The 23718-nt window shown below is 36.4% G+C and overlaps 1 protein-coding gene across 5 annotated transcripts in view; it reads right to left on the bottom strand.

Annotated features, from left to right (window-relative positions):
• The window catches only part of ADD3 (adducin 3), a 121674-nt gene that overhangs the window by 34862 nt on the left and 63094 nt on the right, over nucleotides 1-23718 (bottom strand). Inside the window, exon 1 of one of the 5 annotated variants that reach the window (XM_024755910.1) lies at nucleotides 21119-21271. The exons of 3 other annotated variants lie outside the window; for them this stretch is intronic. The gene's annotated coding sequence lies outside the window, so the exon portion shown is untranslated. Of the gene's footprint in view, nucleotides 1-14311; nucleotides 14408-21118; nucleotides 21272-23718 lie in introns of those variants that run through there. One more of the 5 variants, XM_024755911.1, reaches the window with a different exon arrangement.

The raw sequence follows: 23718 nt of genomic DNA, 5'->3' as shown, positions 1-23718 counted from the left end.
AATGGGGGAATGACTGCTTAATGGGTACTGGGTTTCTGTCTGAGATGATGAAAAAGTTCTGGATCTAGATAGTGGTGATGGCTGTACAGCATTGTGAATGTACTTAAGGCCACTGAATCATACACTTCAAAATGGTAAATTTTACGTTATATGTATTTTACCATGATAAAAAATTAACTCAAACTAGATCAAATTAACTCAAAATAGAAACTATAAAGCTTCCAGAAAAAAAAAGAAAATCTTCAGGATTAAGTCCCAGGCAGTGTTTATAGATTTGACACCAAAACATGGTCCATAAACGGAAAACTGATAAATTGAACTTCCCCTAAAATTTAAATGTTTATCTGCAAAAGACCCTGTTAAGAGGATGAAAAGACAAGCCATAGACCATGAGAAAACATTTGCAAACCGTACATCTGACAAAGGACTAGTATGTATAATATATAACAAACTCTGAAAACTCAACAGTATAAAAAACCCAAACAATTCAATTAGAAAATGGGCAAAAGACATGAACAGCCATTTCACTGAAAAGGATACATGGTAGAAAAGCATATGAAAAGATGTTTAACATCATTAGTCATTAGGGAAACACAAATTAAAATCACGAGATACTACTACACAGGTCCCAGGATGGCTAAAACAAACAAAAAATAATGATAATCTCAGACGCTGGAGAGGATGCAGAGAAACTGGATCCCTCACACCTTGCTACTGGGAATGTAAAATGGTACAGCAACTCCAGTAAATAGTTTGGCATTTTATAAAACGAAATATGCAACTATGAAATGACCTAACAATTGCTCTCCTGGTCATTTAATCCAGAAAAAAGAAAACATATGTTCACACAATCTGTACACAAATAAAGCTACTATGGACATTTGTAACAGTCAAACACTGGAAATAATCTAGATGTCCTTCAACAGGTGAACGATGAAACAAACTGTGGTATACCCATCCTATGGAACATTATAAATATAATAAAATGGAATGAATTACTGATACACAACAGCCTGAATAAATCTCCAGTGAATTACACTGAGTAAAAAAGCCAATACCAAAAGATCATGTACAGCATGATTCCATTTATATAATATTCTTCAAGTGACAAAATTATAGAAGTGGGGGATAGATTAGTGGTTGCCAGGGGTTGGGAAGGAGTATGCTCTGGAGGGAGGGAGGGAGGGAAGGAGGGAGGCAGGTATGGTTATAAAAGGAGGTATGGCTATCCTTGTGGTGATGGAATTCTTCTATGTCTTGACTATGGTAGTGGATACATGAACATACACATGTGATAGAATTGCACAGAACTAACACACAAACATACATCCATACAAGTGACTTACAAGCAAAACTGGGAAAATGTGAATAAGACCAGTGGATTACCACAATGTCAGTATCCTGACTGTGACATTATACTATGGTTTTACAAGATGTTACCATTGGGGGAAAGTGGCTGAAGGGTACAGGATCTCTCTGTATTAATTCTTATAATTGCATGCAAATCTACAATAATCTCAAACTTTAAAAGTTTAATTTTAAAAAAGGCCATTCCATAAGAATGTGATCAACTATAGAGCAGAATAAAGCTTATACTGTAGTTATTTTTACATATCTTTTGTACCAGAATGTATTTTAAAAGCAGTTCTGTCAATACAACTAAATTGCATCTGAATAAAAATGCATATTCTATTAGTGTCAACTGGTCACTGCAAAATACTTCTCATGATGATTAGTCTAGAGCAACTTTGGAACTTAACATCTGCTTACATAGCAGTTTACTCAAGTTAAGGACAATTAGAATATGAAGCCCCCGGGAGACAAAATAAAATACTGTAAAAAAGCATTTAACGGATACTGTTCAGATTTCAGTACTAGGCTTTATAAGCCAGGGCACACAGCAAGGGGAAACATTAACTCATCTGTTGGCTTTGTAAAGGAACTTTAAAAAATCTTGCTGTGGTCAGATCAATTTAAACATGATTGTTTTCTATCAGAAATTTTCACTTAGTTGAAAATAGTTAAAATGTTCTAGGAGCCTTAGCTGATTATCAGACTAAAAAACTTCTAATTATATTCTAAAAATTTCCTTGTATCTAATCCTGTCAAGAAGAAAGCAGAATGGTGCAGAGTACTGGACTGAGGACAAAGAGACCAGGACTCAAGTCTCTGCACGTCCACCAAGTACTGTGTGACTTTAGAGTATATAGCACATTCAATCAATAAGTGTCTGAGCATCTACTACGTGCCAAGGTCCTACTATGTGGAGATAAAAATGGCAAATAAGACACGGTTCTTCCTGAGGTTTGCAGTCTAGTGAGGAATACGAAGAAGTAAGTAAGCAATTACATCATAAAGTTCCCAAGATTAACTGTAAAATAAAAGGGCTATCTCAAAAGACCCTTTAGATTTTCCTAGTTCTAACATCCTATGGTCCTACTGGTATCCCCTGATCTAGTCCCATAATGAGGCAGATAAGGAACCTTGATATAGCTTGATATTCATAACAGCTAGAGATTTTCCAACAATAACTAGAAATTCCTTACTTTAGAGATGGGTCATCACAGCATTTAGAAACAACTGTCAGTGCTGAGCTCTTGCTAAGTGCTAGCAGCTGGAATTTAAATGCATTAGCTCATTTGCTCCACATAATTCTATGAGGCAGGTATTATTATCTCCATTTTACTGATGAGGAAATAAAGTCACTGAGAAGTAACTTGTTTCAGGTCCAAGAGCTAGCAAGTGGTGGACCAGGGATTTAAATCTAGTCTGTTGATCTCTAAAGCTCATGGACTTAATCACAACTCAGACCCAGGCAGGGGTAACTAGTAGTTTCTTTTCAAATGCCAATTCCAGCTATTCGGTGGCACTGAGGGGTTGAAAAGGTTTTACTCAGGCCCCAGAAGAAAAAGTACCAGAATTACCATGGCTTAGAAGGGAGTCAGGCATCTTCACTACTGCCCCCTAAGGAAGGATGTTTTAAGGGAAGTAAGTGGTAGATTCTAGTTCCTCTTAACCCTGAACAACTAATTCTAAGCATAAATATTCCTGCTTCCAGGTGATATTTGGAACAACTCAGTTCCAGGACTCCTTCTCTTTAAAATTAACCAACCCTATTTTTTAATACCACATATACACAGTCATGCTTTCTACTACTTCAGAACAATATAAACACCAGTGCAAACCAGTATGAACTACAGTAGGGGAAAAAAATTAGTCTTTCAACAACGTTCTCTGAATGGAAAATGATGCAGAAGACAGATTCTTTAAAAAAATAATGTTATAAAACTTGTTAATACTATGGGTTTTCCTCTGGCCATGCAGATTAGAAACAAGATACCAAGCATAAACAAAATTCTAGCTTTAAAAACATTATCCAAATATTTATGCAGTAACTATAAAATATGCATGTTTAAAGAACATTAGGTTCAAGACAAAATTAGATAAAACACTTTAGAATGATGGCTTTTGAACTTTTTAAAAATGGTAATCCACAGTAAGAAATACATTTTATATTGTAATCACATACAAATACATGAGATGTATAACTGAAACAAATTCAGGACATGATACTTTCCCTTACTATGTAGTATATTCTGGTATTTTCTATTTTAATCTCTTCCTTTTTTTAAAAAAATGCTCATCAAATTGATTTATGATCTATTAATAAGCTGTTATAATCTACAGTTTGAAAAACACTGCCCTAGGAACTCTAAGTCATGGTCAGATGGGAAATAGAAAGGAAAAGAAGAATGTGTGCGTGCATGTGCGTGTACGTGTGTGTGTGTGCGTGTGTGTGTGTGAAAGAAAGAGAGAGAGAGAGAGATGGGGGAATGAACATGTGCTAGAGAGATGGAAGGGAATAAGAAATGATTCTTTTTTTAAAAATATTTATGGCAGATTATAGCAATAAGATCCTAGTGCTTTGTGGGATAACTAGATTTTCCTCCATCTGGGCACTTAGAAAGTACCATCTGTACTACCCGACGTCAGGTTTTTTTTTTTTTTCCTTCATTTTTCTTGACTCATATCTACTTCTAGCTCAATTGTCAAGACCTCTTTGCTTATGTTTGTAGTCCCCACAACAGCAGAATACTCCACAGCAGCGGCTGAATTGAATTATTTTACTATATCACAACTCTTTCCAAAACAACCTTGTTTGTGTTACTTCTAGACTGGGAATGGTAAAAACAATCCTATGAAAAGTTATTACTTATAAAAAGTCTTTCCAAACTTGAAATTCTTGGTAGTTTTAACAGCTTTCTCTAGAACATAAGCAAAAAGATGGCTGTACTTTCAAGTACCAGGCCCATTGTTTGATATTTAAAACAATAATCAAAGATATGCCGAGACTTCAAAGCAGCATATTTGGTTAAAAACAACAACAACAAATGCTAGTTTATTTAGTTTTTCTTGATGAAAGTTACTATAAAATTGTGAAGGTATTTAAAGTTCTAGAAAACAACTTGCACTCTGCATAAACGATGACAAGCCACATCAGATAGACCACTGAAATTTTATTCATTTTAAACTGCAAAATACATGAACTACTTTCAACTGCTAGCCAAAATTGTATATACAGCTGACATAGAAATTGATAGATATGGAAAATTGAACAGAAGTAGATAAAAGTCAAGAAAAATGAAAAAAGAAAAACAGGCATTGAGTGGCAATGAGTAATACAGATGGCACTTTCTAAGCGCCCAAACAGAAGAAGATTTAATTATCCCACAAAGCACTAGGATCTCATTGCTATAACGGCTACTGATTCTATGAGAGCTCTCTTGGAATTTTTCAGACTAGATTCAAGGAACACGTTTTACTGATGAGAGGAAACTATAATCAGAGGTGTTGAGTAATTTTTCTAAAGCTACAATTTTTCTAAAGCTCAAGTATCAGATATTGCTATAAAATCATAATAATGACATTTATTAGTATTACCATATCATTCACAGACTGCCCCATGGCCATAATTTACCCTCAAATGAAATATAAGAAAAAAACAAGGCCCACCACACACAATTTATGCAGGTAATTTATAAATAGTATTGACTGAGAAGAATAGGCTATAAGGAAAGCCTAAAAATCCTAGTGCTTCTAGATAGACTTAATGTTATGATTGTCTTTCTGTCTAGCATGCACAGAAAAGTAGATGTACAAATGAGGTAGTTGTATAGTGGTGGTTTGCATGACTTAAATACCTAAGGAATACACTTTCTTTAAGTAACTAGACTTTTAAAGATTAAGAAGTATCTACTAACACATTACCAGTAAATTAAGGATCTGTCCTTTCACTTAAATTCTTTGAAGGCTTTGAAGCAAAAATTAAGAGAACAACCAGTCCAAATCTCTTGTTTTCTGGATTAGATAACTAATGAAAGAGGTCTTCATACAGAGACATGCCCAATATCATACACCTAACATCATCAGGGTGATCTAAGTTCTCCTAGCTCTTTATGCAACACAATATTGCCTCCTCATAATTGGCCTTCTTTTCTATCAGTACTTAGCAAACCAGATAAATAAGATACATAAGGACAAGGAGTATTAGGACATGGGCAGACCAAGAAGCTTAATGAAGTAGGCAAAGATGAGTAGTATCATAAGACATCATGGAACATTCCACAAAATTTTGAGTTCCAAACAAAGAGGAACTAAATACATGCAGGGTAAGGGCCCTTAAACTGGTTCAAGTCCATCTGAAAACACCACCACATGGGCAATGATCAGTATGTTGGAAGTTGTAACTGTTAATCTAGCAGATAACTGCTATGTCTTAATTAGAAGTTATCAGAATGACATTGACTGTGCCCTGGGTAACAGTAAATTATGTTCAAGTTTACATTTTTATCTCTAAAGTTAATTTAGCATCATTTTGAAAAGAGTTGAGGGCCTTTAACTATTTATAATGAAACAAATCAACCCTCGGAAAAAGATTATGTTGGCAATAATTCCACTGTACAGATTAAAAAAACTGAGATTTAATCATTTGCCTCGGACTACCAAATATTCTTCACCAAACAAGGAATTATTCATGGTTATAGATCTTAATTAGGTATGGAAGAGTTGACCAAAAAAGATGGAACGGCTCAAAGGACTGTTATTTCCTAGAAGTATACACAGCTATTACAAACTTAATTACCGTCTGTCTTTACTGGGGCACCTGAAAATATATTATAGGATCACAATATTCAGCACCAAAACAGAAATGGTAAATATTATCAAAGTAGTAAAATAAAAAAATCTTGTATGGCTGCCAAACTGGTATAAATGTGAAAATTTAACTCTCTGTGGTCTATTGCCAGAATCCTAAAATTGATCCAAATGGTCCTTAAATTTCTGAATACTTTTTTTTCTCTTCTGAAATGACTTCTGTTGAGTATATCTTTAAAATAAAACTATAAACTCTAAGCTTCAATACAAAAGTCTAGGAAAAAATGAATCTATAGTTGATTAGCAAAAGATACCATTAATCTGGGCCTGAGTCAAAAATGCAACTTAACTCAAAAAACTAAAAGTGGAATAACAGGGCTTCCCTGCTGATGCAGTGGTTGAGAGTCTGCCTGCCAATGCAGGGGACATGGGTTTGAGCCCTGGTCCGGGAGGATCCCTCATGCCACGGAGCAACTAGGCCCGGGTGCCACAACTACTGAGCCTGTGCTCTAAAGCCGGTGAGCCACAACTACTGAGCCCATGTGCCACAACTACTGAAGCCCATGCGCCGTACTCCGCAACAAGAGAATCCACCGCATTGAGAAGCCCACGCACTGCAACGAAGAGTAGCCCCCGCTTGCCACAACTAGAGAAAGCCTGCGTGCAGCAATGAAGACCCAATGCAGCCAAAAAAAAAAAAAAGGTAGAATACCATGTGATCCAGCAATTCCACTCCTAGGTATATATCCAGAAAAATGAAAACACTAACTTGAAAAGACACATGCACCCCAATGTTCATAGCAGCACTATTTATAATAGCCATGATATGGAAGCAACCCAAGTGCCCAGCAACAGAAAAATGAATAAAGAAGATGTGGTGTATATATATATACAATGAAATATTACTCAGCCATAAGAAAAAATGAAATTCTGCCATTCGCAGCAATGTGGATAGACCTAGAGAATATTATGCTTAGTGAAATAAGTCAGACAGAGAAAGACAAATACTGTGTGATATCACTTGTATGTGGAATCTAAAAAAATACAAATGTATATGCAAAACAGAAACATACTCAGATATAGAAAACAAACTAGTGCTTACCAAAGGGGAGAGGGAAGAGGAGAGGAGCAAATTAGGGGAATGGGATTAAGAGATATAAACTGCTATGTATAAAATAAACAACAAGGATGTATTGTACAGCACAGGGAATTATAGCCATTATCTTCTAATAACTTTTAATGGAGTATAACCTGTAAAAATAGGGAATCACTATGTTCTACACCTGAAATTAATATAATATTGTAAATCAACTATACTTCAATAAAAAAAAATCTGACAAAGTCAAGGAAAAAATGCCAACAATAATAAAACAAACTAGTAACAGTAACAGCAACCCTTTATGTTTCTAAGGGTCTTGTACTTTTAATGGAAGTTGATAGCTGGCTCAGCATTTACTAAAAAAACAGATATAAGAAAAGTATCAACTGGAGGGCACAGCTATGAGAGTATTTTGGTCTCAAACTGTTTTAAGAATAAAAGCAATGCTGCTAATTAACATAAACTACTTTAGCAAACATGAAAAATACATCCTGTGCTAGTATAATTGGAACATAGTAGTAGTTCAGTATAACCATAATACACGTTGTTTAAGTAGGTGCTTGCTAGGTCACACTGAGCAGGGTGATCCAAAGACCAAAGGCATTCACTGCTGGATAAGGCAGAAAATGAATCTAACTTCTTTCTCACTAAGGTATCAGTAGTTGATGAAGAATATTTTATTGATCAACACTACCTGTTGCAAGGAACAGAGAGCTGGACTTCTGTACGTGAAGAGTAGGGGCTGGGGAGAACAGAGTCAGTCACTTGCTTAGACATTGGTAGGAATGGAAATAATGTTCACCGGTAACTTGGAAAAAACTTTCATTATAAATAGGTCAAATTTACCAGTTGTAATGGCCATGCGAGGGACAGAGTTATAAACTTGAAAACATGTACAAGAAGTTCAGAAGAAGTGTATTTTCTTGAAGCCTAAACTCAATCACTTTTTAGACTTAGCTCAAATTGTTCCCAACGTGAATCATTCGGAAAAGCAAAGACTGATTTTATATATATATATATATCTTATAAAATGATGAGTAAAACAATCAACCAGAGAGAGAGGCAATCTCTCAAGTATCCTGTAGAATCCAAAAACACATGGCCTCAGTGCCTTTACCCTCCTTTCTACAAAACATGATGAACGTTCTGTATATATTCCCTTAGTCATCATTTGTCTTCAACATGGAGTGTATTGGAAATGGTTGGGAAAAAACCAAAAGGTGGGGTTTTTTGTTTTTTTCCCCCCCTAAGAGAAGGTTGACAGAGACCAGTGGATTGATTACTCAGATGTGCCTCCAAGACATTTAGTTTCTGTTATTATGTCCCCTGGTATCAGTGAAAAATTTTTAATTGAAATCCAGGAAACTATCCAGAACTTGACAGCTCATGATAAATGAGAGGTTTAAACAAGTGGAATTAGTGGAGATTACGATTTTTAAAGAAAGATTCATTGCTCTCAATTTCTGGAGATACCTTAAATCGTTGGCTCTTTACTATTTAGTAGTCCTGGAAAAAAGCTTTTTTTTAAAAAAAAAATTACATGTGCAGCACTGAGCTTGAAAAATTTAAAGCCATTGCTTTTGACATTTTCTTGAGAGCAATGTTTGAGGAAAAATCACTCTTACCTATTACTGCATATCTACTCTGAAACCTCAGGAAACTTTTTCCAAAGTGAGTATCAGAATACAAGTAATATAGAAAACTTAACTCCCTCAAATTCCAATCTTACATATACCTATTTTTCAAATTTTCTGAACTCAAGAAATTCTAGTTCCTCATTCTGAAGAAATGCAAATGATCCTACAAAAGCTCATTATTAAAAATGACTTGAGTTTTCAAATCAAAACATTCACCCAAAAGGCTGGTCTAGAAAACTGATTTGTTATAGTGGATGGTACTTCTAATGGTCCATTCCTAACGTGATTGTTGTGACCAGTGAGGGACAGTAGGGAGGCTGGCACGAAAAATATGAGGCAAAGCTCCTTATGTTAAAAATTGGAGGAAAATATACAAAAAAATCTTAAAGAACACAAGGTATGAGTACGTTCCAAGAGTTCATTTGGATCTACTATCAGGTATCCCAACTAAAGACTTCTGGCTTTCATGATTATAACTTATAAAATACAGCTGCAAAAGCCAATCCAAAAGCTGTAGGTAACTCGTTACTGCAAAGAAGTCATTTGAAGGAGTTCCTACCTCTAGATTTGGCTGGTAAGGAGGATTTCAAGATCATCACAATCGCATCTGTTTTCTTTCTATGGAGAGTCTAATACTGAGTCATGAAAATGCAATTTATTAAACATAGGTAATAGTACTTGAAAATTATTTCCAAAAATACTGGTCATAACCCACCATTTAAAACTCTGATAACAGTTTTAAGTGGAAATCCATGCAAAGAGATGTTTATCAACCTTGAAAATCTGTTTTTATAATAAAAAAACTATTTTTGGGAAACTAGCTTTTTCAAATGAATTATCCTTTAAATCTAAAGTTTGATATTACATCCTGTACTGGGGTTGAATAGTGTCCCCTAAAATTCATATCATTACCTCAGAATATGACCTTATTTGAAAATAGGCCCTTGGGACTTCCTTGGCGGCACAGCGGTTAAGAATCTGCCTGCCAATGCAGGGGACATGGGTTCGAGCCCTGGTCGGGGAAGATCCCACATGCCGCAGAGCAACTAAACCCATGTGCCACAACTACTGAGGCTGCACTCTAGAGCCCACGAGCCACAACTACTGAAGCCCACGTGCCTGGGGTCTGTGCTCTGCAACAAGAGAAGCCACCGCAATGAGAAGCCCACACACTGCAATGAAGAGTAGCCCCTGCTCGCCACAACTAGAGTAAAGCCTGTGCGCAGCAACGAAGACCCAATGCAGCCAGAAATAAATAAATAAATAAATAAATTTAAAAATAAAGAAGAAAATAGTGTCTTAATTTGTAATTAAATTAAGATGAGGTCATATTGGATTATGGTAGGCCCTAAATCTGATGACTAGTGTCTTTATAAGAGAAAAGTAAGAGAGATGTGGATACAGAGACACACAAGGGAAAAAGCCATGTGATGATGGACAGAGGCACAGACTGACCTGATGCAGCCACAAGCCTAGGAACACCAAGGATTGCTACCAACTACCAGAAGCTGGGAGAGAGACACAAAACAGATTTTCCTCAGGGCAGCCAAAAGAAACCAACCCTGCTGACACCCTAATTTTGGACTTCTGGACTCAAGAACTGTACGAGAATAAATTTCTGTTGCCTTCAGTCACTCATTTTATGGTACTTTGTTATGGTAGCCCTAGAAAACTAATATACATACTGTTCCAATGGAATTTCCATCTTAATAATACCTATTTTAGGAGGCATTTCACCATCACAGCAGTGTAGATAGATAGCACACCTTTGCAAAATCAAAGTCAGCTCTTTGGGAATAACAGAAATCAAAATAGCAACCCAAATGACATTAAAAAATAAATTTATTTATTTTTGGCTGCATTGAGTCTTCTTTGCTGTGCACGGGCTTTCCCTAGTTGCAGTGAGTGGGGGCTACTCTTTGTTGCGGTGCACGAGCTTCTCACTGCAGTGGCTTATCTTGTTCCTGAGCACAGGCTCTAAGCCGGCGGACTTCAGTAGTTGTGGCTTGCGGGCTCTAGAGCACAGGCTCAGTAGTTGTGGCGCACGGGCTTAGTTGCTCTGCAGCATGTGGGATCCTACCGGACCAGGGCTCGAACCTGTGTCCCCTGCATTGGCAGGCAGATTCTTAACCACTGCGCCACCAGGGAAGACTCCCGAATGACACTTGATATACCATTTGATATACGTAAGGGCAACGCAACATAGATGTCTTGCACAATGGTATGACTTTTGCAAACTATTACCATGTTAGATCAAGAACAATGTTTCCAAGAAAATATGAAGATGATATGAATGTTCTTGTCACATCAGATTCTGAACAGAAATTTCTTTGTAAAACTCCATGAAGATTCACAATGAACATCAACCACAAATTAGATGCAGTGGGCTCTACTGGTTCTATCATAGTTGAAACACTTAAAGCAGTTATCAAATTTTAAAATATTCCAGTCTGATGGAATGTCTTTTCATTAAGCAAGAGTGGATTTAAAAAGCCATTCACTCTGTTTATCAGATTTCTTGCCATGTGTACATACAAGCTGCATTTCTGCCCTTCTCCCCACGTTAGGGACCACTAAACCCTAACCTGCAGATTCAGCATCATGCCAGGCTCTGGGCCCCCAGGATTACGAGAAACCTTAAGAAACTAGTTTATCAGCTCCGCATCAAGTTAGTCTTGCTGCTGTTGCTCCCATTCTGATGTCTGACTTTCACTTTAGCAATACTTTTATCTGATTGTTAATAATCAAACTCTGTTAACCTCTTAGCCACTCCACTCACTCTAAAGCAGCCTAAATCCTTTTCTTGTTTTTCTATCAGGTAACTTCAAATACTTTCAAAACTGAAGATCTATGCCTGAACCCTCTTTCCCAGGTCTCAGTCTTAGACCCTTCTATCCGTTTCTACCATTCCCTAAGGTAACCTGATGGCTCACACCCTGGCTTACAGTAGGGGATTTCTGATGCCATGCAAACTTCCCTGGTATTAATTCCCTATCTAGGCTTCTACCAACTGCCACCCTTTGCCAAAACACCCTGTTCCTATGCACTGCCTACAGGCCAGGGTTTGAAACCTACTGCCCAACCTCCCTGACAGTTCACACACCTGGGCTTTTTCCTACTGCCTGTTGCTAGGAATCTGCCCTGTCCTCAAGGGTCTGCCTGGATTCCAAATCTTTGTCAGCCATTCAGCCACTCTGACTGTTACTGACACCATCGAAGTAATTTAGCTTTTGTGTTTTTCTATTAAACAAATTACATCAGAATTTTTAAAAACACAATTTTTGATGAAAGTATGTTTTTATGGGGAGAGAGGATTAATGGCCAGTAGTCAACATTTCCTGAGCATCTACTATTACCTAACATTGTTTTAAGAAGGCAGCATGTTTTAACTCATTTAATCCTCGTAATAACCTTAGACAGGTAGGTGCTATTACCATACTCATTTTACAGACAAAGAAACAGCATTACAGAAGTTACGTGTACAAGGTCACATACCAATATGTGTGCAGCTATGATATAAATTCAAGTGGATGGGCTCCAGAACCTGTGTTCTTAACCACTATACTATATTGCATCTCTACCTTCTGCTACCCTATCCCCATCCCTAAACTCCAATGATGTTTTCAAATTTTAAGTCATTTCAAATTTATACCTGTTAAGATCCTCCAGTAAATGTTTCCAACTCCTCCCCTACCCAGCCCCAAATCTAAGTCCCCAACTCTAATGTGAACTCTTTGAAATGATATATGTTTTCATAGGCTGTATTTTCTTACGATGAAGTTTACCTGAATGTAAAAGCATGAAGTACAGGGTGTGACACTCAGGAATTTGATGATTAAATCAGTAATAAATAAGTAAAATCCCCTGGTCATTCATCAAATTTCATCTTCTACAAAGTGTAATCTAAATTACAACTATAATTGTGAGCTTTAGAAAGAGGTGAGGGGAGTCCTCTGGATTATATATGCCCCATTATTTCATCTAGAACTGTGTTGGACATTTACTGCCATACAGGTTTGTCGATTCATTTAAAGAGGTCTAGGCTCTGACCTGGTATAAAATAAGATTTAGCCTTGCAAAGTAGGCCTAGTCAATATAAATAACAATCCTGAAAATGTGAGCAGACATTTTGATATTTTATGACAATTCGTATAAGAGAAACGAGATCGAGATTCTTTTCTGACATGAATAGTGAGGAGACTGAAGATAATAAAGAGACAACCACCCAAGCCTCTAATCCACAGCTGGAAACTGGTCTTAATAAAAAGTAAAAAAAAATCTGAAAGAAGACCTAAAAAGGCTAACTGTCCAATTCACGGGAAAAGAGAAAGCATTAAAAGAACTCATTGTTTAATTTATGGAGGAAAGTTTATCAAAAACAGCAGGCTGAAAAATACCTTTGTAAGAATAACAGAGAAACAAAACATTTATAAGTCCATATAACAACTCTTCCAAGAAATAAATACTGCCTTCCTTAATATTATCTAATTACAGCCAAAAGAGGAATAGCATCTTTAGAATTTAAAGGTGTTAGAGCTTAATAGGATATAAGGTATTATTACATCTAGTACTACCCCTCATTTCTCCATATGAAGAAACAGGTCCCAGGAGAGAATCTGACTTGTCCAAGTCCCTCACTTTATCTTACTCAAGATTTTTCATATTATCTAGAGCAGCATATGATACATAGAATGTAGATCATATGATCTATCAATGTAAGAAAAGATTTAAATATGAACTACATTAAAAAAATTCCTTTAACTAAAGGTTTTGGCAATAAACTAATTTCAAAAGCTACTGTATGTTAAATAAAATGTTAACTTTCATGAAAAAGGAAAATCACCTAATGCCTCAAGTACCGGTTTCTTGATTTTAAGGGGTTTGTAGGTATGCATTCAGAGTTAAAACACACAAAACAAATTTTCTTGATGTGTGCTTTCATAAGAATTTAGAGTCATTTATACCATTTTAAAATAATGAGAACACTTCTCTGTTAAGCTTTCATGGTAATTCACTAGAGAGAGTAAATTTTATGACTCAGCTTTTTGTGCTCACTTACACATGCCTGAATGGTCCACTTAAATTGCTTGCTATATTTTAAATTCAGGCCTGGAGTAGGATTCTTGTTTCTCTGAGGCTCACAAAGACTAGACTCACAGCTTAGTTCTACAGTGCCTATTTAGCTGGACTTAAAGCCTACATCAAGTAGTTTATTGTCAAAATAAAAAGCAATCTTCATGGAGCTTAGTAACTTAAGTAGCTCTCCAGAGTTTGGTAAATATATTGTGTCTACTTTTTATCTCTATTGTCAAGGAAGTGTTCTATAGAGTGGTGAAGTATTATTTTACACATCTAAAAGGTACTATGGATACTACAATCCTTCAGGTTCATGGTTACAACTGAGAAGCACAAAGCCACCTACCATAATTTTCCAAACACACAATTTTCTTAGTCATTCCCAAGGTTTTCTGTTTGTTTTTTAAGCATCCTGGAGTCCCATCTTAATCAGTCTGGGGTTTTTAAAATTCAGGCTCTGAAAATAGCATGGAAAAGGCTTTTAAGTATACCCCACAGACTGAGAGGAAAATGATGACCCTCCCAAACAAAAGCCATTTCTCTAACTAATGCTTTGCTCACCTTATTTCTCACACACTTGGACTGTTTTCCCTGCTCACCTCCATCCATTCAAGTCTTCCACACTTTGTGGTGTGTTCAAAAACCAACTCCTTCCACGATGGCTTCCCAATCTCCTCTATCAGAATTAGCCCCCCCCCACCCCCCTTAGTGTTCCCAAAGCACTTTGTCATAGTCTGTGTTGCTTTTGAATTATCTGAGTATGTCTTTCTGCCCCAGTATCTGGGCCAACATCTTTTTCCTTTCTTCACTGTCTACTAACAGTAATACTCAATAAGGGTTTATTAAACTGAGTGAGGTGAGTAGGGCTATTGACTCATAATATCCCATTCTCTAGTCTTAGAGTAAACTAGGGCAGAGAATCTACAGCAACTCTTGAAAAGTGGGCTAATCATGGTTTGATCAGAATGGCGAGCTACCCAAGATGGTTGAGGTAATGAAAAAGTAATCACAAAATAGTATGAAGGTATAAAAAGAGCAATTAAAAAAAATCTATACCTACTGCTGTGTTCTGAGACCAGATACAAATGGTGCTACAAAATGTCATTTTAAAATAAACAAAAAACTACTTATCCAGTCAATCAGTAAACACTAATACAGCTGTTAGGTAAAGAATATAAAGAGATATAAAGCACAGATCTAGGTTCTGCCCTTAAAGACTTCCCAGTTTTAACTATTAAGAACTAAAATTCTCTACTAAAATTCTCTATTGACCTCATGGAAAGAAAACTGATAATAAAAAACAGTTTATGGGACTTCCCTGGTGGCACAGTGGTTAAGAATCTGCCTGCAAGTGCAGGGGCCACAGGTTCAAGCCCTGGTCTGGGAAGATCCACATTCCACAGAGCAACTAAGCCCGTGTACTACAACTACTGAGCCTGCGCTCTAGAGCCCGCAAGCCACAACTACTGAGCCCACATGCCACAACTACTGAAGCCCGCGCACCTAGAGCCCATGCTGCTCAACAAGAGAGGCCACTGCAATGAGAAACCCATGCCCGACAACAAAGAGTAGCCCCCGCTCACCGCAACTAGGGAAAGCCCGTGCACAGCAACCAAGACCCAACACAGCCATAAATAAATAAACAAATTTATTAAAAACAGTTTATGATAAATGCTAAATGAAAGATAAATATAAGATATCCAAGAGCTGTTGAGGATTGCTGATAAACAGAATTATGGATTAAGATAGTAAGGGAAGATTTCAATGAAGAGGTAAGGTCTGAGTTTCACGACGTATAAAATAAGGTGGTTTGAAATAGATGACCTCTGGGCTTACCTTCCAAATCTGAAATTTTATTGTAGTCTTATCACATAATTATATCAATAATAGTGACTTGATATTAACTAACAACCCCCTGAATAGAGTTTTCTTCTTAATCATTATGAAAGTAACAGCTTTTAAAAAGCTGTCAGTCCTCAAGTAAGCAGTTTTATCAAATCATTTTAATTTAAATATAAATATCCAAAACTGAATGTGATATATCTCACAAGAAGGTTTGGTATTTTGTAAGAGAACTTGAGTTGGAGGCTTTTTTTCTTTATACCAGTTTTGGTGTGGCTTCCAAAATTCAAAACAGGCTTTTAAGTGCACACTTTTTCATACCCAAAAGTTGTATTTGAAATCATTTAAATTATTCTTGTCTCTCTGTGGATAGGAAGTGAATAGAGTAAACCTGCAAAAGTTCATCACCACTATTAAAGCACTTTTTTCTTTGTTCTTTTTGACTGTCATGGCTTTTGTACCCAGCAGTTACTGATGATCAAATGTATTCTGAAGTTCAGCCAAAGTTTTTTTTTTTTTTCTTTTTTTTTTTTTAGGGCAACACTCAAAACAAAGCAAATATTGGCTTAGTTATGACACTTGTTGTTCTAATACATTAATAGCCTATTGTCCACTGTGGTTGTCTCAACAAGATAATACATTGAAAAACAGCGTTTCCTGATAGGAAGTGAATTCCCACTGTGTGTCACAGGACCCTAGCCAAAAGCTGGGCTCTAAAGGAGAAAAAGCAGTCCCTTCTGAGACTGCATACATAACAGACCAGAGTAACGATTAGACTTTTTCTTCCCTCTTGTTTAAAAAGGCTTTCTGCTTCAGCTCAAACTACAGTCTATTTGACTGATTTTGCTATCATAGGACTGTTTTTCTAAAATGGTTTCAAATATTTTAGACAAAGTTTGTTCAACATCCTGTAGGCAGCAGTATCCTGCATATTTCTGACTCTAGAGAATTTCCTTAGTTGTAAATGCCACAATGGATAAGGTAACATGACAAAGAAGATATTGGGATGTGTCATAAAGACACAGTGTGACCATTTTCAAGGTTAGTTTCATACAAGCAATTGTTTAAGCCATTATAATATACGAGGTAAAATAATTGCAACGGTACGCAAAAATTGGGGCTCAATTAATCCACACATCACAAATGTGTTTATTTCATTTAGAATTTGATTAGTGAGAAACTGATGTCACTAGCAGAGCCACACACAGAAGAGTAACTGATACTGCCCTAACAAGGCATTAGTACCCCTTTTTAAATACTGAAAATGTACTTTTTTTTTCCATCTATTTTCACAGACTCAAACTTGGAGAACTTTCTCTGCCCAGTTCCACTTACCAGTGGATACTGGAAAACTCCAACAATAGAAGAACTAAGAACAGTTGTCATTTTGGTACATTCCAGTGAGACTGTCTCTGTCATCTAGGTACTCCCACCCTTTAATGCAGTGCTTGCCTCTTAGAAGGTCCTCAACACATTTTGCTAAACTGAACTATGTCAAACAATTGATACGAAAATTAACACAGAATTCTAGCATTATTTGGATAACAAATAATCTCTCGGGTTTTAGGGAAGTATACTTATTCAAGGTATGTCAAGCCTTCTGCTAAGAAGCTACGGTCACCAGCATGAAAACACACAGACTCCCCTACCTCCAGGCCAAGAAAATGTCTTTTTATCTTCCTGTTGTAATTATATAAATCAAACGATGAATTCTTATTCCATGTTGCTTTCAGGATAGTTGTCGTTTGATGGAATTATAACAATAAAATTGTGAAACAGGTAATGTTAAACAACCTACATGTGATGCAGCAAAAATTCCTGCTTCGGTTACTTTATAACTTTGCTGTGTAACTTGATAACTTTGCTGGCAGGATGGTAGCGCAGAGTTCACCTCTAAGGCTGCTTCCTCAGCACCAAGTCAGAAAACTTTAGCTATGTCAAGCAACATCAATTTTAGCATTCAGTGAAACAGAGAGATGGATTAGAGGGCTAGAATGTGAAAACAATTTAAACAAGGGGACTGAAGCCAAGTTTCAAAGCCCTCAGGATTAACTCTGAATGGCTGGATTCATTGAAAATTACAAAGATCCATTTTAAAAACAAACATCACCTCAGAATCTTCTCCTCAAGTATTCAAGCTTGATAAAAAGATTTGCTTTTACTTCTGGAATGGATTTTATACTTTTGAAAGTAATTTTTTAGAAAAGGAGAGTTTATGTAAAATATAGTATAATATTTAACTTCTCTCTCTCTCTTTTTTTTTTCCACATTCTTAAACTTTCAAATAGCTTAGGCCATATGGCAGGTCAAACAAATTACAGACCACACAATATACACAAAAGATGTTTTTAATTTAAATAACAGAAACTTCATACAATTTGGGTTATATAGCTTAAGTCAATATTAAAAATAATACTATGTAACTATTACAGCTGGAAGGGACATTAAAACTCATCTATTCCAATCTTTCATTTTATACTCAATAGATGGTAAAACTGAGGATCAAGGGGGTTAAGTGACAGGCTCACAATCTCACACTCCAGTTACCAGACTTTGAACCCAATGTTATTTCATTAATCTGCTGAAAAATGACTCCTAGGGCAGTCTTACCCACTCATGAATGGCTGGGACAATGGGGCCTACTTTTGGTGTTCTAGCCAGAGGAAGAGAAGTTGGTGAGGGGTTTTTCCATTTCCACACAGCACTATCACCCCTTTCCAGTAGCACCTAGGTTCTGGGTTCTGTCCCAAAATGGAGGTAGGAGGGAAGGCTGATAGCCTAAGTATATCTGATGGGGAGAAAGGGAACAACTTGGAAATAATCCAGATACCTATCAAAAGATGAATGATTAAAAAAATTATAGTATACCCATCCATACACTGAAGTACCATACAACCATTAAAAAGAATGAGGCAGATACATAATGGTGTGTGTAGTATAATTTTATTTGGATTTTTAAAAAAGATGTCCACTCATATTCACAGAAATTTTCTGGAAAAATAGAGAAGAAACTCCCCACTGGGGCACAGCGTTCAAAGATTAGGGTAAGAAAGAGACGTTTTGTCATATGCCCTTTATATTGTTTCATCTTTTTACCATGTGCATTCTTTAAGTTATAAAATTAATACTTTTTAGAAGTACATTAAAGCAGAGAAGGGAACTTCTCTAGAGCCCTGGGAAAACCCTGAGGAAGACAAAGATGGGGTCTAACAAGGGTAATTTGATACTCTGTATCTAATCTATGTGACACACAGTTTATTTCTCTAGAAAAGACTTCCTAACCCTTTTCATGTCACTTTAGTTTTCACTAATACAGTGTGCATAAACAAAATTTGTATAGCATACTGGAGTAAAGAGGAGGGGGTTTGGGGGCAGCCGTATGATAGGGCTAAGTAAAAAAAAACCCACTCCATTTTCTCTGTATTACATAATTATTACAAGAAAAAAATAAGATAGAGTATTATTAGATATTGGCTATTGACTTTCTACAAAATTTCCCAATAAAAATCTATCTAGAAAATCTTCTAATTTCAGTATTTAACAGCAAACTAGTTGGCAAGCTTTGCTCTGGAGCAACTATAAAAGTCTAGGAGTAACTATATTCTCCTAGAGTTCAAAGGGACAGTAGAGGTCATCTAGCTCAGTGGATTGAAACACATTTTAAAAAAATAAACCAGAACAGAAAATATAGCAGTATGTTTTTTGCACTGTTAAGAGAAATTTATTTTAGAGATTAAGTGGTGTGTATGTGGTACATGTATTGGGTTGTGACGCAAAATATATTAAAAAAAAAAAAAGATTGAAAGCCACTTACCCAAGGCTATACAACTAATAATTGTACACTGAGTATAATAGGCAATGTTTAATAAATGTCTACACAACACCTGTGGCAAGAGGTTCACCTAGTTCCTGCTTGAAAATTTATTTTCTTGTTGAGGACATCACTTATATACTAATTCTACTGCTCAGATATTAAACAGTAAATTTCCAAAATTTCTGATATACACAATTTATTTGAAGCAAAGCTTTAGTTTTCATGTCATTTGTAAGAATGATTCTGGGTTAACATCTAAACATTTTTTCTCAAATCTAATACATTCCCTTTAGCATCTCTGGAATAGGCACGAGTCTTTTACCAAGAAAATTAGGGTATTCTAAGCTGGAAAAGGTCTTAGAGAGCTAACCCAAATTCCTAATTTTACAGATGTAGAAACTAGTGTCCAAAGTAAAAGCCTCTTAATTCCCAGGCTAGTGCTTTTTTCTATTATATCAGGCTTTTACTTTATTCTTATATCCTTGTGATGTTAGAAAATAGCTAAACACATTACTACTACCAAAGAGTAGTAGTTCAGCCAAGAGGAAGCTGAAGCAAGGAAATGATAGGATGTTTAAGTCCAGAAAGGATGACACAATGCCACCCCTGCAAGCTTTACAGAAATCTGCCGTTTTCAACCCGCAGCTTTAGATTTCAACTAAGGCAAATGATTCAACTTGCTTGTACTGAATGGGTGTGTCTGCCCCATAAGGGGACACAATGAACATGCAAGAGAGGAAGACAACAGTACAGACATCACAAAGCACAACCTCTCTCTCAACGTGCCCACTTTGATCAGTGCATAATCAAACACTTCACAGGCATTTAAAACCCAACTACAAAAAGAACTCCAATATGCGAGAAGGTTAGACCCCACTTGCAAAGAAATATTGCTGAATGTGGACCTCACTGAATAACAATCAATCTCCTATAGTTCAACTTACCGTTCACGTCACAAACTCTAGAAAGAACACAGAGGCACAGACAAGGCACAGAGCAGAACTCTGGGCTGCAGCCTTCCCCAACTCCTCTGACAAATACCCAACCGCAGAAGGACAAAGCATCATTATGACAGAAATAAAGGCTCTTTAGATGCTGCCTTTTTTTAATTCAATGAACCCACTCTTACACACAGAGTTCATGCCACGATGTCTCAAAATACAGTATTGCCAGATTATGCTATCAATGATTCCAATAAATTCAGTGCAATATTTTTAAGCATTTTTATCTTAAATAATTAGCACATTTGAGAGACTACCAGTATTTTCCTTAGTCAATGTCATCCCCCAAACAATTAAGAACAATTCAGTAAACAGTTCAAGAGGGGTAAAAAGCAAACTAACAGGAAAAAATTTAATTGAGTGATAAAGCCACAAGCTCCTCCCCAAGAAGAATATCACATTGCTAGCAGCTGGCACAAAATTAACCATCTATCTTATCTATGCTTCCCCCTAAGCTGTGAGCTATCGGTATTACAATAGACAATTTTGTACTTACTTATTAAAAAGAATGGAAGCTGCTGCACATATCTTAAGCTGGTTTTTGTGTAGCAATTCTGATGCAATGCTGCCCTAAAAATGAACTTTGTTTTAAACAGTGAGATATCCACACAGTGCGGTTAGAGCAGGGGTGGAGCCCACTCTGGGGGAAACAACACACCCAGACCGACTTCAGTGAGAGCAAACGGCACATTAATGCTGCCACAACGTTTTTCAGTGCCTCAGAGTCAAAATTAATTGGGTTAAACCCTCTTCAGAGAAATGGGGGGAAAGTTCAGCTTTCCTGCCATGGAATGAAATATAGACATTTCTATTTCGTGAGGAAAGTAAAGACAAAATGCAAGGTAGGTCACGCAGCTCAGCCAACAGAATGTTAGGTGGAAGTGGACTACTGTAAAGGAAGTCCAACCATGCCAACTGCTAAGTTTAGCAACAGCAGCTTCTGCATATCTCAAGGTGTCAGCAGCACTGCTCTAGAACTTGACTTTGGCCTAGGTGGCCAAGACAGGGGACCTGAACATTATCAAGCATTAGTTATCCTTCTCTACCAATGCTCTAGTTCTCCTGGCAATACAGAAACAATAAAAGCATTTTCTTATCAACTAATTAGCAAGAATTGCCTTCAAAAATAAGGGATTTGACTGATGCTTTAATATTGAAATAAACACAAGGGGAAACTATTTTGATGAAAATCATTAATATGAGTACTATGCTTTAAAAAATTTGCAATCACCCACTTTTGCAAATAATTCCATAAGTTTTGATTTTTAATTTTTTTCTGATTTATTTCCAAATAAGATATTCAGGAGGATGTATACGTATTGTCTAAAAATCTTTAATAGCGTTTAAAATTTCAGTTATTGAAACTATTATTAAACATCCGATTATTGTTCAAAATGATTTTAATCAATACTACTTTCTGTATGCACATTCAGAGACGCGCCAACAGTTACTTTTAACGGAACTCCTATAACCCATGAAATAAAAAAATAGGTTTCTCAGTAGAATACCCAAGCATGTAAAAAATAAGCTATATAATCATTTACATAGAATTTAAAACAAATAATGGAAATAGCTTTGGGAGAAGACTAGGAAAATATTTTTAATGATACATGTTGTCACATTACCCTCTCCAACTGCTACTCCCTCACACTGGAACAATAAATCAGTCTGGAGTATTGAATATTTCAATATTTTGAGAGATGGCCTAGAACACCCTCTTTCAGGATCCTGCGGGTAGGTGCTGACTGATTTCGTCTGTTGTTGGATTATGAGGTCACTCTTGCCATGATAAGTTAACCCATTCCAAAATCCTCCTTTCATAGTCCAAGTGCCTGATATAATTATGTTTTTCATCCATATACATAATTATGAATTGCCTGCTGCTATCCCTTGCTCTTCCCCACCTAACCCCCAAACTGAACAACTCAAAGGTAGCAGTTGGATATTACATTTGAAGAGTCCCGTCTTGATACTTTCTGGATTTGCACTGCTGGAAATGTCTGTTTTCAAGTCAAACTTCACTTTCACAGCTGCAAAGGAAATGACAAGAGAAGAAAAACACAGCCAATACATATCAGCAATTAATTCCATCCACAACTGCCCAGCTGTTTGTGCATGGAAGAATCAGTCTGTTTCCTTTTGGGGCTTTCACCACTGAAAATTGATACTGCATATTCAGAGACACAAGCTGTTTGTAACATGTCAGGAATGTGCGCAAGATCACACAGAGTTGAAGAGACAAAATGAAATCCAGATCTAGTTTTCTTGGGACTTGCCAGTATTATTTCATAGCTAAGAAAGAAAAGAAAAAGAAACCATAAAAACACCTCCATCACAGAGAGAGGAAAATACACACAAAAAAATTATCCTGTCTGAATATCACCCTACCAATAAGGAGGAAAATCTGCCAATGACATCAGATTTAGTAACAAGAATAGACACTCTGATTTATTGGCATAGACAAGGTGTGACATTGCTCGGAATCCACATGCCCGTAGTACACTAAATCCAGCCAATACTTTCTGGACTACACAGCTGCTTGCCCAATGCGTAGTTAGTCCTCAAAACAAAATCCTTATAAACGTGAAAGTTGTTGGGAACCAATGCTTTCACCAGTCATGCAGAAAAGCAAGTTTTTCTTGGTTAGTTCAGACATTATTTGGCACTTACAAATACCTGCCCGTTTCAGGGATTCAGGTAAATTTACAGATCCAATCTTCTAGTGTAACAGTCAAGTAATCAAATTTCTCCTTTCCTCTCCCATTCAGTTTTGTGGGTTTTAAATAAAAATACTCTCTACTGAGTGCCAGAGACTCATGTGCAACTCAAGAAGTATTCTATCCCCTTCTCTCCCTGCACTCCAACTCCAATTTTATCTCAAAATGTCTGTTTCACGTAAGTCTTGTAAAATGTCATTTTGTTACATTGCATTTTCAAATATACAGTGAGTCAAATAACTTGTGTTTTCAGTATGTAAAATGACTTGTGGTTAATTATTGTCATGAAAGTTAGAGAAAAGAAAAAGATGACATTTTTAGAATAAAATAATTCAAAACATATTTAAGCTATTTTACTGGGTTTTTTAAATATGAAACT

The sequence above is a fragment of the Neophocaena asiaeorientalis genome, unplaced genomic scaffold, assembly GCF_003031525.2.
Source record: "Neophocaena asiaeorientalis asiaeorientalis breed wild unplaced genomic scaffold, Neophocaena_asiaeorientalis_V1.1 scaffold85, whole genome shotgun sequence".
NCBI lineage: Eukaryota > Metazoa > Chordata > Mammalia > Artiodactyla > Phocoenidae > Neophocaena > Neophocaena asiaeorientalis.
Note: the sequence above shows the minus strand (reverse complement) of the source record. Positions and strands in the feature narration are given on the sequence as shown.